The 14,195-nt window shown below is 38.2% G+C and overlaps 1 protein-coding gene across 10 annotated transcripts in view; it reads right to left on the reverse strand.

Moving 5' to 3' along the window:
• OXCT1 (3-oxoacid CoA-transferase 1) overlaps positions 1–14,195 on the reverse strand; it is a 169,846-nt gene that overhangs the window by 98,184 nt on the left and 57,467 nt on the right. The window lies entirely within an intron of this gene.

Below are 14,195 nucleotides of genomic sequence, written 5' to 3' on the forward strand. Positions count from 1 at the left end.
TGTGCCATTTTGAATATGAGCTTTATTTTTCACTTAAACTTCTACATGTTCTCAATATGCTTTCATTTTTAGGAAGCAGTAAGCAAAGTTGAACCCCGTTTATTTGATTAAGAAAATTAAAATGCTGTTTGCTTTCTCTGATTTAGTATAATAAAAAGTCATAAGGTGCAAAAATGAATAAACTTCAAAACATCTTCTTTCCTCTCTCTGTAGTTCAATTTCTAAAACTAGACCTTTAAGTCCTAAAAGACATTCAAACATATTCATCATAGTCTCAGCTCTGATTCTAGCATTAAGATCAAATGACTCCTCCCTTAGGACAACTGGCAGAGACAAATAATCAGTTTTACAGCTGGCATCACTTGTTCTGATACTGAGCAGGACCCTGTGGGAATCCTGGGAAGGAAAGTTTTTTGGTGTTACCCATCTCTTGATTACAGGAAATAGGTTTCATTCAGCATCCGTGACCTTCCTCCCCCAGTTCCAACGAACAGGTTCAAAAAGGTGGTAATTAGGAAAGGGAAGGGATGCAGAGACAAGAGAGGAACGAACCGAACCGTCAGAGAAACAATAGTGCAGCCTTGGAGCAAGCTCCTGGTTCCCCATCAAAGGATATACATAACAATATCTTTGAGCTGTTCTGCAGATACTAAAAACCCCACCAGGTAGGAGAAATTAATGGGGTGCTGCCCACAAGCATATAGACCCCAGACTCAGTTGGAACCAGAAGGTTGATGACGCTGACTCCAAACATCAGAAGAATGTCCATGAGATGATCATCCCTCTTTGAAGCATTACTATAAAACTTCTCACTACCCACTCCAGATGGGCACACAGTTTTGAAGGCATTAGCTCACTGTGGCCCCCTTTGCTGTCAAAACAATAAAGCTATTCTTTTCTACTTCACCCAAAACTCTTATCTCCAAAACTTAATTTGGTGTTGGGTACCAAACAGGCTGGATTTGGCTTCAGTTTTCAGTTTTCTTCCAACAAATTGAATTTTAACCTCTACTCATCACTAGGAAAGCAGGGTTAGTCCTCACTCTGAGGTAATCATTCATAGCATTGACTGAAAACTAACGTGAATAAAGCTGATCAAGGTCCTGAATCTAAAATGTCTTCTGAGCATATACAGCTCATCCCTTAAACTCAACAGCATATTTGAAAAGTTAAGAATGACAAATAAAAAAGCACCCTGATATTTTAGGCAGAATTTCTCCCCTACCATTAAAGAAAAATGACTATGGTTGACAGAAAAAAAGTAATTTACTGATGTCAATAGTTTGTAAGAGAAGAACTTTTGTCCATATATGATTTCTCTGATGTCTCCTACCCTTAAAAAATAAGAAGATAGCAGAGTGTGAAATAAAGAACTGGATTTGGAGTCAAAAGATATCGATTCTGGGTTTTAGCTGGAATACCTTCTTGCACTATGCTCTTACGTGAACCACTTAAGGCCATTTTATCGCTAAAATGTGAAAGGTGAACTTCAAGCGATGCCTAGTAGTCTTTCCAGGCCTTACGTGGTAAGTCTACATCAGCTGCTGCATGTTCTACAACCACTCTTCCTGCATAGCTCAGTCGGTAGAATCTGCCTGCAGCGCTGGAGACCTGGGTTCAGTTCGTGGGTTGGGAAGATCCCCTGGAGAAGGAAATGGCAACCCACTCTGGTATTCTTGCCTGGGAACCTGGCAGGCTACAGTTCATAGGGTTACAAGAGTTGGACATGATTTAACGCAATCTTTCTTTCTTTCTACGACAAAGATCTCAAAGTACACACATTAACCTACAGCTTTCTAATTATTCTGGGTTATTGAGCACTAGATCAAACCCCTTTTACTGGGTGTACTTTGTTAAATGCAACACATGATCTTCATTCCACGCCACTTAGTACACCTTTAATACTCCTCTGCACTTGTGTATTTGCTATGCCAATTCTCTCCTGCCTTATCAGGCTGTTGCACTTACAAGGCCAGTTTATTGGCCACCAATTTATAATCCTTTGCAAATCTAGTTAACTACCATATGGCTTGTTCTCCTTTAGCTGAGGAATAAAAGCTATCTATTCCAGCCAGCATTAAAAGGCACACCTTGAGATAAAGTGATCCCAGAGAAATCAGAGGACACTAGTCACTGTAATAAGGAAGGGAATTACAGAACATCTGGTGGCAGGTTATCCAGCCTATCCAAGCAGGGCCCAATCAAGAACTCAATGATAAAGTCATCAGCAAGCACCACTGAGCACAAGGCATTTTTCACTTTCTTAAGACTATGGCAGGATAATGTCAAGCAACTAGCATAGGCAGAACATTTCGAAGCCTGCAAAATGATGCTCATATTTTAACCTTCTAGCTCAGTGACTCAAACATCATTTAATGAGCACCTCTTGTGTGCCAGGCATTGTGTGCATGTGTGGAGGATACAGAGGGGAACAGGACAAGGTCCCACAAGGTGCTCACGATCTACTGGAGGAGACAGGTGAACAGCTAATCACAATGTAACAAGGTAATAAATGCTGTAATAGAGAACAAGCTTCATCAAGAAGGCAGAAAATGAGCCACGTAAAGGATGAGGAGGGCATTCCAGGCAACAAGAGAGGCCAGGGCAAACGCCTGGGGTTAGGGAAGGATGTGGCCTATGGAGGAATGTGGAGAGAGGATACTTGTGAAAGAATGTGGGAGACAAAGGAACGGAAGTGGCAGAAAGATGTGTGAAATTTTTATTTTATGGAATGAGGAACCTAGTTCTGGAAGCTCTATCAGAAATGGCAACAGCCCACCTGAACAAAAAAGAAATATGATTCCCTTCATACTTCAAAACCCTCACAAGAGTTCACCTTAACTAATGTTGCTAGGGCAGTTTTTTTTTATTATGGTGGCTTCTCGCCAGAAAGAAATTTTTAATACCTTGGCAATCACATTCTCTTACTTTTACTAATTTTTGGTTGTGCACCTGGATTTTCTAGGGGCCTGGTGAAAGGCTACAGGGAAATGTGAATATATTCTAATTTTAGGAGACTGACATACGTTACATGTTCAAACTACAATAATGATACATGCAAAAATGCATTTATAAAAATTATAACCAGAAACACAAAAGGGGTCAATGAATAATGTTTTTCATTTTTCCTTTCACTCATGTCTTACTTAAATAATTTATGTAAGCCATCACTTTAAAATGCCTTTTTTTAGCTACACACTCAAACCAGAACGATTTGGAAAGTAAATCCTTTAAAAAAAAAAAAGCAGCTAATTTTTCAAATGAAACAATCTTGCACAAGCCCTAATTATCACTTCAGTATTTGTAGGCCAGATCTATATTTGAGGTTGAAAAAATAACACTTTTTGACAAAGTCTCTGGAAGGAGTGTGGAAACCCACTATTATTTTAATAGGAGTGACTAAAATCATAAGCTAAATTCTTGACACAAATGTGGAATAAATCAATAAGTAGGTCAAACATTGTTCATTAAAATAAAGGCGAAAACAAAATTAGTAAATGAAACTTTTGTCCTTTCTTGCAATAAGACAATTCATAACAGTGCATCTCCTCAATTTATGTCACTCATACTGCGCCTTATTATTCAATAACCTTTCAGGAGAGAATATCACAGGTAAAGATTCCAAAACCATTAGATTATGTTAGAAATAGCCTCTGGCCCTTTCTTCCCTTCTCTTTTTTCAATAGGATTTATGTCCTCATTTGCAGTGAGATGATTTTATGGGAAATCACGACTGTAAGTTTTAGAGAGCTGTCTCAAAATGGTGAATCAACGGAGCACTTGACTCACACCTTATTTTAGGAACAAGTTCTGGGGGTACAGCTGCCAGCCATGGTTACTTTTTGAGAGCCTTATCCATCTTTACTCCCATAACTGGGTGACTGCCTCAAACTTCAAATGCCCTTCCTTTGCCTGAGTTCAGCGGATGGGGGATCCCTCAGGAAGCTGGGTTCAAATCCAGAAAGCCTAACTCCAGAGCTCATGTGTCAACCACAATCCTGAATGTCCTCTTTTTTTAAAAAAAAATTTTTTATATTATATATATATACAGTCAATTAACAATGTTTTGATAGTTTCAGGTGGACAGCAAAGGGACTCAGCCATACATACACATGTATGCTGTTCAGTCAGTTCAGTCGCTCAGTCGTGTCCCACTCTTTGCGACCCCATGGACCACAGCATGCCAGGCCTCCCTGTCCATCACCAACTCCTGGAGCTTACTCAAACTCATGTCCATCGAGTCGGTGATGTCATCCAACCAACTAATCCTCTGTCATCCCCTTCTCCTCCCACCTTCGATCTTTCCCAGCATCAGTGTCTTTTCCAATGAGTCAGTTCTTCGGATCAGGTGGCCAAAGTATTGGAGTTTCAGCTCAGCATCAGTCCTTCCAATGAATATTCAGGACTGATTTCCTTTAGGATAGACTGGTTGGATCTACCTGCAGTCCAAGTGACTCTCAAGAGTCTTCTCCAATACCACAGTTCAAAAGCATCAATTCTTCAGCACTCAGCTTTCTTTATAGTCCAAATCTCACATCCATACATGACTACTGGAAAAACCATAGCTTTGACGACACAGACCTTTGTTGGCAAAGTAATGTCTCTGCTGTTTAACATGCTGTCTAGGTTGGTCATACCTTTTCTTCCAAGGAGCAAGCATCTTTTAATTTCATGGCTTCAGTCACCATCTTCAGTGATTTTGGAGCCCAAGAAAATAAAGTCTCTCACTGTTTTCATTGTTTCCCCATCTATTTGCCATGAAGTGATGGCATGTATCCATTCTCACCCAAACCCCGCTCCCATCCAAACTGCCACATAACATGGAGCAGAGTTCCATGTGCTATACAGTAGGTCCTTGTTGGTTATTCATTTTACATATATCAGTGTGTACATGTTGATCCCAAAGTCCCTAACTATCCCTTCCCCCACATTCTTCCCCTCAAGTCAACATAAGTTTTTCTCTACATCTGTGAGTCTGTTTCTGTTTTGTAAATAAGTTTATTTGTATCATTTCATTTTAGATTCCACATACAAGGAATGTCATTTGATATCCCTTATATAACTCCCTCTTATACAATTCATCACCTAAGAACTCCTGGGAATGAAATACTAGACATGCCAATTCAAATAATTATCATACTTACAGCAACACATAAGACCACACACACACAAATACAAACAACCAATAAATATTCAACTTCCCTGGTCATCAAAGATATGCAAAATTAAAACCACAAGACAGTTTTTTTCACTTAACAGATTATCTAAAAAAAACTAAGTATAATATTCATGTTGTTGAGAATGGTTCAAAATGATACTTTTATGTACCATTACAGGGTTATAATTGAAACTACCTGCCTATAGAACAATGCAGCAATATTTATCAAAATTTGTAAAATGTTGAGGTACATATCCAAAAAATTCACTTCTAGGAATTTCATCAAATCATCAGACTCTCACAGATACAAGATACAGATATTTACCACAGCATTACTAATAATAGTGAGCAAGGAAAAACAACATGAAAGTACAACAGAACTGTTGATATAAATTTGAGTATAATCACTAAAATATCCTCTTTGGGGGAATATTTAGTGATCTCCAACAACATTCTTGGAACTTCCCTGGTGGTCCAGGGGCTCAGACTTCATGCTCCCAGTGCAGGGAGTCCAGGTTGCGTCCCTGGTCAGGGAACTAGATCACACGTGCTGCAACCAAGAGTTCACACACTGCAACTAAAGATCCCACATGTTCCAGAGAAGATCAAAGATTCCAACTGCTGAAACTAAGACTGGGCAGAGCCAAATAAATACTTTCATTAAAAATGTTTAATGCTTTACAATATGAAAAAAAAATAAAAATATGATCCTAATTTTATAAAAGCAAACATATAGGTAACAAACAGGAATTAAGAAAATCGAACCAAGAGACTTCCATTCCATTTTTTCCCTCAAGGCCCTTGATTCTGTGAAAGATGTGTCTCCACACTCTATTCTGGCCCATGCCCACCCAAATGTCCTTAGACCTGTGAGCCAAGAAAGAGACTGTAAAATATCTGAAGTCCTATCCTTCCTTTGCTTGCCCACATGCTAAGTCGCTTCAGCCATATCTGACTCTTTGCAACCCCAAGGATTGTAGCCTGCCAGGCTCTTCTGTCCATGGGATTCTCCAGGCAAGAATACTGGAGTGGATTGCCATGCCCTCCTCCAGACCCAGGGATCAAGTCGGTTTATCTTACATCTCCCGCACTACAAGCGGATTCTACTGCTGAGCCACGGAGAAAGCTCATCCTTCCTTTAAAAGCCATCATATACATGTATCTAAAGAGGGCTTCCCTGGTGGCCCAATGAGTTTGAGCAAGCTCTGGGAGTTGGTGATGGACAGGGAAGCCTGGCATGCTGCAGTCCATAGAGTCACAGAGTCAGACACGACTGAGCGACTGAATTGATTGCAATGCAGAGGACATGGCTTTGATCCCTGATCCAGGAAGATCCCACATCCGAAGAACAACTAAGCCTGTGCGCCAGCTGCTGAAGCCGGTGCACTGTAGAGCCTGTGCTCCACAGGAGAATCCACTGCAGTGAGAAGCCTGCACACCGCGACCAGAGAGCAGCCCCCGCCCTCTGCAACTAGAGAAAGCCCATATGCAGCACCGAAGACCCAGCACAGCCAAAAATAAACACATAATTTTTTTTAAAAAAAGTATCTATAGAAATAAAGCTAAGAAAACAGAACACTTTTGAGGTTACGGCCACAAACCGTCAGGATCCCACAGCAATGACTATCTTAACCATTAAATTCAGCACCACTGCTCTATATACAACTTATAATCTCAGGCTTGTCCTATCACAACAATTAAACTGAGATATCATCTAAGATCATCACTGTGTCTCACACAGCAAATCCTTATCATAGTGAAATGAACAGTCATGTTTTTTTACTGTCTTTCCAAGCAACTCTGAAGGTGGTCATTTGTAGATTTCATAAAATGTGAACTTGGTCCAGTGTGCAGTTAGAATGACTTTCTAGCTAACTGTTCATTTCCCACGTTTAAGTGAAATACTGTTTTCTATCTAAACACAGTCACGCATAAAGTAACTTCTTGAAAGAAAGAAATGTTTATTTCCTTATGAAAGTCAGCACACTAGACTAACAAGAGTTCTTGGTTACATGGACAAATACAAGAAATCAAAATATCAAATTCAACAGTGGTTCAGATTAAGATCATGAATAAGCCCAGTCTATGTTCTATATGGAAACAAAAATAGGCAATTTATTAATCTTCCAAGAAGTATCCCAACCAGGAGAGCTGGTTAATACCAAAGGGTGCAATTGTTGGATTATGTAGTAAAAGTATGTTTAGTTTTATTGGAAACTGCCAAACTGTTTTCAAAAGCAGTTGTACCACTTCACGTTTTCACCAAAAATGAATGAAAGTTCTTGTTGCTCCGCATTTTCACATGCATTTGGTGGTATTAGTGTTTTGGATTTTAGTCATTCTAAATGAGATCTCATTGTGTTAATTTGAAATTCTCTAAAGACAAATCATATTTATAATTTTTTATATGCCTATTTGCCATATGTATAATGTCTTTGGTCAGGTGTCTGTAAAGATGTCTTGACCATGGATTGTGCTTTCAGTGTTGTATTTTAAAAACACACAGTGCCAAATCCAATTAAGTTCACCCAGATCTTTTCTTATCTTCAAGGAGCTTTATAGTTTTACATTTCATATTTGTCTATGATCCATTTCAAGTTAATTTTACAGGTTATTTTAATCAAGAAAATTTTAATAAGGAATTAGAGAACTAAAAAGGCAAAAAAAGAAGCGCTGAGGTGACACATATAGTAACTGCAAGAGGAGCAAAAGGAAGTGGTTGAACCGATGCTTAGGAAAGGGGCTTCATAGGGCTGGGACCCAAACGACCATGAAGACCGCATCAGGCAACTGGTGCTAGTGTCTCTGAAGGTCATAATGAGTATAAAAAAAGAGAGAGAAACAAAAACTAACCAGCACTGCATACACTTTAAGGATTCTTATGTCTTCATCCAGAATTGGTCCCTGTATCATCACAGAATGTCTCTCTTTATCCTTGATCATTTTCCTTGCTCTAGACAACATACAGTTGAGTCTTGCTTAATTCTGTCTGAGTCTCTGTCTTTTAACTGGTGTATGTTAGACCATTAATGTTTAAAGTGATTATTGATATAATTGGATTAACAACTACCAAAGTTGTTACATTTTCTATTTGTTGTAATTGTTCTTCAGTTTTTTTTTGTCTTGTATTTTTCTGACTTCTCTGGTTTCAAGCTTTTTGATTCTATTTTTCCTCCTCTCTCAGCATATACATTACAGCCAGCCCTCTGTACCCGTGAGTTTGACATCAGCAAATTTGGGTTGAACCTGTGGGTGTGAAACCTATAGATATAGCTGACCATATACCTCTCTTTTTACTATTTTTAGTGGTTATGCTTGAGTCTGCAATACATTCACAACTAACCCAAGTCCTCTTCCAGAGAACACTATACCATCTCACGGGTAATGCGAGCACCTTATGACAGAGTATTCTCATCTCTCCCTCCCGTCCCTTAAAACACTGCTTTCATTCACCCATCAGTTATAATTATGAACTACATCACTACTATTATTCCTGTAAACAAACTGTTTCTGCTGATTTTCAGTTTATTCACTTTCTTATTGTGAGGACAAGAGTGGTAACTTCTACGGTTCTTAGATGCCAGAAAAGAAACTGGAAAGTCCTAGTTTTTAAGTAGATAATCATGCCACTATTTATTATCCAGCATCCTAAAATTTCTATCTTGATTTCAAACTATTGTCTGAAATGAAATTAATATCATCTACATCATTTTTATTGGGGAGAAACCATTCTAGCTTCTCAAGTGTAAAGACTCTCATTTTATAGCTTTCAGGAGATAGATTATCCTATTTTATAGGTTTTACAAGGTTAACATTTCTGAATGATTTTTAATTTTATGTTTATGGAAGTATTAACATTATCCTGGAGCCATACTTAGTTAACTGAAAAATTCAATTAGCTAAAGGTCTATGACCCTGCCCTTAAGGAGGTAATAAATTATACTTTAAATATTAACACTGCAAAGTATAAAACAAAATGTATCTTAAAATACATCCATTATCCTTCACTTATACTTAAGAACATGGCTTTGGAGGCAGAAAGAAATGTCTTTAAATCTTAACTCTCCTTTATTAGCTTTATCATAAAGTTTCTCCTTATCCTCATTTCCTCCCTCTATAAAATAAGGATAATAAAACCTACCTTACTAGGCTATTATAACACATGACCTTATGTGTTTTGTACAGTAAGTTCATGGTATAAATAGTACTTGTTGCTGTTGCTATTTTTATTATCATTAGGCTATAACTCCTTTATCTGTTATTGCCACAGTTGAAAATATTTCAATTATGGATCTATTCCACTGTATGTAAGGCACCCCTTAGCTGTATCTTTTCTACTTGGACCATTTTACTGCCCCTTCTATTTCCTGGGGATGAATTTTATGAAGAAAAGTTTTCCATTCTATTTTCTTCTCTCCTTATAAAATCTAGTCCTCATTAAACCACATATAAAATGCCACTCTGTATTGATATATTAAAAAATATTAACCAACAAAGAGGAAAAGTAAGTGAAAACTTTTTGGGTGCAAACATAATGCCAAAAGCACTGGGGGGGAAAAAACCTATAAATAAAACAGCAACTAAAATATTCTTTAGAGCAGAAACTGATCTATAGAACTGCCTTTAAAATACCATTTAATACTTCCTTTCTTCCTAAAGATTTGATTCCATTCCTGAGATGTCAATTTTCAAAATGAACGAGCTTTGTAAATTTCTCAATCTGAAAGAAATTTAAATTATACCAAAACTTTCAAACTCAACAGTCTTAATCCTGTAGCTTTTTAATAGTCAACCTGTATTTGTCTGAATTTGATAATAAAGAATTTTTCTTCCCTAAGTTTTGTCTGTGCCAGCAAACCTTTTCCAAAATTTAAAATAAAATTCTAAACTGAAAAGAACCTTTTCAAGAATACAAGGCAAAACTTGTATCCTTTCTGTAATTATTAAGGAAACTAAAATAGCTTCTTTAAATGAATAACTCAGCTCCTTTTCACAGCAAGCACAGAAAAGATACTAGATTCTTCAGGTCCCTGTTTAACTTCCCTCCATGGGATTTGGATTTAAAATTCTCTTCAAAGAAACTGAGTGCAGGCTTAGTTATTCAGTGACAGAAATTAATATTAAATTTCAGAAGCCAAGTCAGAGAGAAAGTGACCTATATTCCTGGACACGAGTTGTCTGGGTTTCTTCATGGAAAGAAAAACAGAATAAAAAACCATTACCAGAGTGCTTCCTTGTCCACATGGAATATATTCCAAGACCTCAGTGAACGTCTGAAACTGTGGAGATCACCGAACCCCTATATATATACTTTTATTCTATACATACAGACCTATGATAAAGTTTAACTTATAAATTAGGCACAATAAGAGATTAACAATAACTAATAATAAAATAGGGCAATTATAACAATATATTATAATAGAAGATACATGAATGTGGTCTTGCTCTCTCAAATCACCTTGCTGTTCTGTGCTCCCCCTTCTTCTTGTGATCGTGTGAGATGACGAGATGGCCATGAGATGAAGTGAGGTGAATGACAGAGGCACTGTAACGTAATGTTAGACTACTACAGTTAAGTAACCTACGTACAAACCTTCAGGTTGTGAATTTTCAAAGGTGTAAACGTGTGGTCTCATGTCCAACCACGTAAGTTAGTTCACATTTCTGGCATACATTGTCACATGTATGCATCCTCTACGAGGGGTGCCTTTGTGTACTTTACTGTATAGTACTGTGTAGAATACAGTGGTACAGTATCGTTATTTCAAACCCAGGATGTCCAGAAGCAAGCATAAAAGCAGTGGTGATGTACCTGGTACAGCTAAGAAGCACCAAATGATAACAATGAAAAGAAAAGTGAAAATAATTGAGAGAGTGGACTGAGGCGAAAAGTTGTACTGTAATACTACTGTACTGTTGCACTTTTCAAGATACTATACTGTAAGATTAAAACTGTTTTTATTTTTGTGTTTGTTTTTTATCCATTATTTGTGTGAAAATTATTAAAACCTATTACAGTACAGTATATATAGCTGATTGAGTTAGTTGGGTACCTAGGCTAACTTTGTTGGACTTAGGAACAAACTGGACTTTAGAAGGTGCTCTCAGAACTGAACTCATACATATGTAGGAGACTTACTGTACTGACCTTTTGATGATATGTCAGAAGGAGGACCATCTGCTCTGGGTGATTCCGGATCACAGAGCCATTATATTGATGGCTGGATGTTAGGAGCAGAAGATGTTGACAATTGGGGATCCCAGGTGGGACAGAGCTGGAGGGGATGAGATTTCATCACCCTATTTAAAACCTATGAATTGTTTATTCTGGAATATTCCATTCAATATTTTTGAACCACAGTTGACTACAGGTATCAGAAAATGTGAAAAGCAAAACCTCAGGTAAGGAGGAACTACTATACTTTCTAACAATTAAGTCATTCTTGGTTTCTAATTGTTCATTATTTCTCCCAAATAAACCATTTCAAATCATTTCATCGAAAAACAAGCTAAATAAAACATACTTTTCCCTGAGTCTGAAAATTCAGTAAGGCAAAGCTTTCATAAGGAGGCAGTGAAAACACACCTGCAGACTAATTTATTTATATGTAGCAGTGTGCTGCATCCTAAGGAAATAAGGGTCTATTTCTGAACTCTTACTCCCTCTGATGTTTGTAGGTAGTGGTGTGCACTGAATTGAACATAAAACATCAACGAGTATCTAAGGCTCTCTTTATTCATTCTGTTTCTCTTACACCCCCTAAAACAATAAATGCTACTTTCAGTGGAAAGAATTCAAGGAGGATATTCAGCATAAGCATGTTCTATCAGAGAACAAACATTAGTTTCCATTCAAAATCAGAATATTTGAACCTTCTGAGCCAAAGTACAAAAAGAGATAAACAGGTCATTGGCTAATCCTCCATTTAAAATGTGACAGCAGAGACTGGTCATCATTTTTTTTACTGTATGCAACTTGAGCTAATGAAATGACAGATCTCTAACAACATTCCTTTTTATAAGGGGTCTGTAGTGCTCCCCTTAAAAGTCATCACTGCATTTGCTTGATGTAAGTGATCAACATATTTAGGCTGACTTTGTTGAGCTTTAAATATTAGGTAATTTACTGCTGATTAAAGCTAACAATGGCTTCCTAGGTGGCGCTAATGATAAAGAACCCATCTGCCAATGCAGGGTAGACATAAGAGATGCAGGTTCAATCCCTAGGTGGGGAAAATCCCCCAGAGGAGGGTATGGCAACCCACTCCAGTATTCTTGCCTGGAGAATCCCATGGACAGAGGAGCCTGGCGGGTTGCAGTGCATAGGGTTGCATAGAGTCAGACACAACTGAAGTGACTTAGCACGCATGCACACAAAGCAAACAACGTATTTAAAAAACAATAATCTTTGTTTTTTGTTATTATCAAAAACAATTAGTTTTTGATAATGCACTAAGATTTTAGAAATTGGAGGTATTATGAAATTTTTATTTCCTTAAATCTCAAGAACTGTGGAAGACAGGGAAAGGATAAGGCAGGTATACCTTGCCAGGTACTATTCACAGGGTGTATCTACAGTCATTGTCACTGGGCCAGTGAAAACCACAGTCATCTGAGGTTCATTAATCAAAGCAGCAGGAGGGATCAAGGTGAGAACATAGCACTTCAGAGCTTTACAGAACACATCCAAATGCCCTAACCCACAGACATTCAAAATAGACCTGAGAAATAGAAATAGGAGATGCTATAAAGAAGCTAGGATTCTTAAGTACATTTATTTGTCCAAAGTCACAATGTCAGAGAGAGGCAAAGGTGTGATTCTTAATCTCAGATACTGTTCACCAAATCAATCAATCAATAAATAAATATACTGAGACTCCTAACGCTTGATTCCAGGACCTTTCCCCTAAGTGGTCTTTTCCATTCCATGACTACTTATCAAATACATGTAGATTATTTCCAACTGTATAACTCTTTCTAGACTTCTCCTCTGAGCACAACATATACATGTGCATCTTCACCTACATCACCACTTGAATGCCTAAAAATGCCAACCAATCCTAGCGGGGTTCTTGTTACTCTTCCTTCCAAAAGCCGTTACCAGGCTTTCTCAACTCTATAGGTGACACACCATTGCTTAAGTAGGGGAGGAATCATTTTAGTCTCTGCCATCCTCCTACCCCAGGTGTCCACATCCAAGGCATTAGCAAGTCTGAAAAGATTCCTCTTCCAAAATACTGTATACCTCAGTTCCACTCCCTCTGCCCACCTCCACTCCACCACTCAAATCCAAGCCACAACCACCTCTTGCCTGTATCACTGCAACGGTCTCCTCATTGGCTACCATGTGTCTTCTTTCCTGCCTCCATAAAAATCCCATTCTGCACACACCACCTAAAATCACAACCCTCTCGTTTGTATTTAAAATAAGGTGCAAGCTTCTGTAAAAGCCCACTTAGCTACATTTTCAGAGTTTCACAATTCTTCTTGTTGTTCAGTGTCTTAGAAATAAAGTCTCAGGACTTCCCTGGTGGTACAGTGGGTAAGAAAGAATCTGCCTGCCAATGCAGGGGACATGGGTTCATTCCCTATTATGGGAAAATTCCACATGCCTCAGAGCAACTCAGCCTGTGTGCCACAACTACTGAGCCCATGTGCTACAACTACTGAAGCACACGTGCCTAGAGCCTGCGCTCAGCAACAAGAGAAGCCGCTGCAATGAGAAGCTCCTGCCCCACAACGAACAGCAACCCTGCTTACTGCACCTAGAGAAAGCCTACTCATGACAATGAAGACCCAACATAACCAACAAACAATTAATTTTTTAAAAAAGAAGGATAATCGACTGTGTCCCAATACAACATCTTTTGGATGTTAAAATAAAAACAAAAATTAAAATAAAAAAAAAAAAGGAAAGCTTCAGCATTGTAATGGCAGGACCATGGCAGAGGAAATGTGGAAAGGCAGCACTCCAAGTTTTTCAAATGTCCCTTTCATTAAGCCATTCAATTTCCTACTGATCTATTCCAGAAAT

The sequence above is a fragment of the Giraffa tippelskirchi genome, chromosome 8 (genome assembly GCF_054371585.1).
Source record: "Giraffa tippelskirchi isolate mGirTip1 chromosome 8, T2T-mGirTip1v1.2.pri, whole genome shotgun sequence".
NCBI lineage: Eukaryota > Metazoa > Chordata > Mammalia > Artiodactyla > Giraffidae > Giraffa > Giraffa tippelskirchi.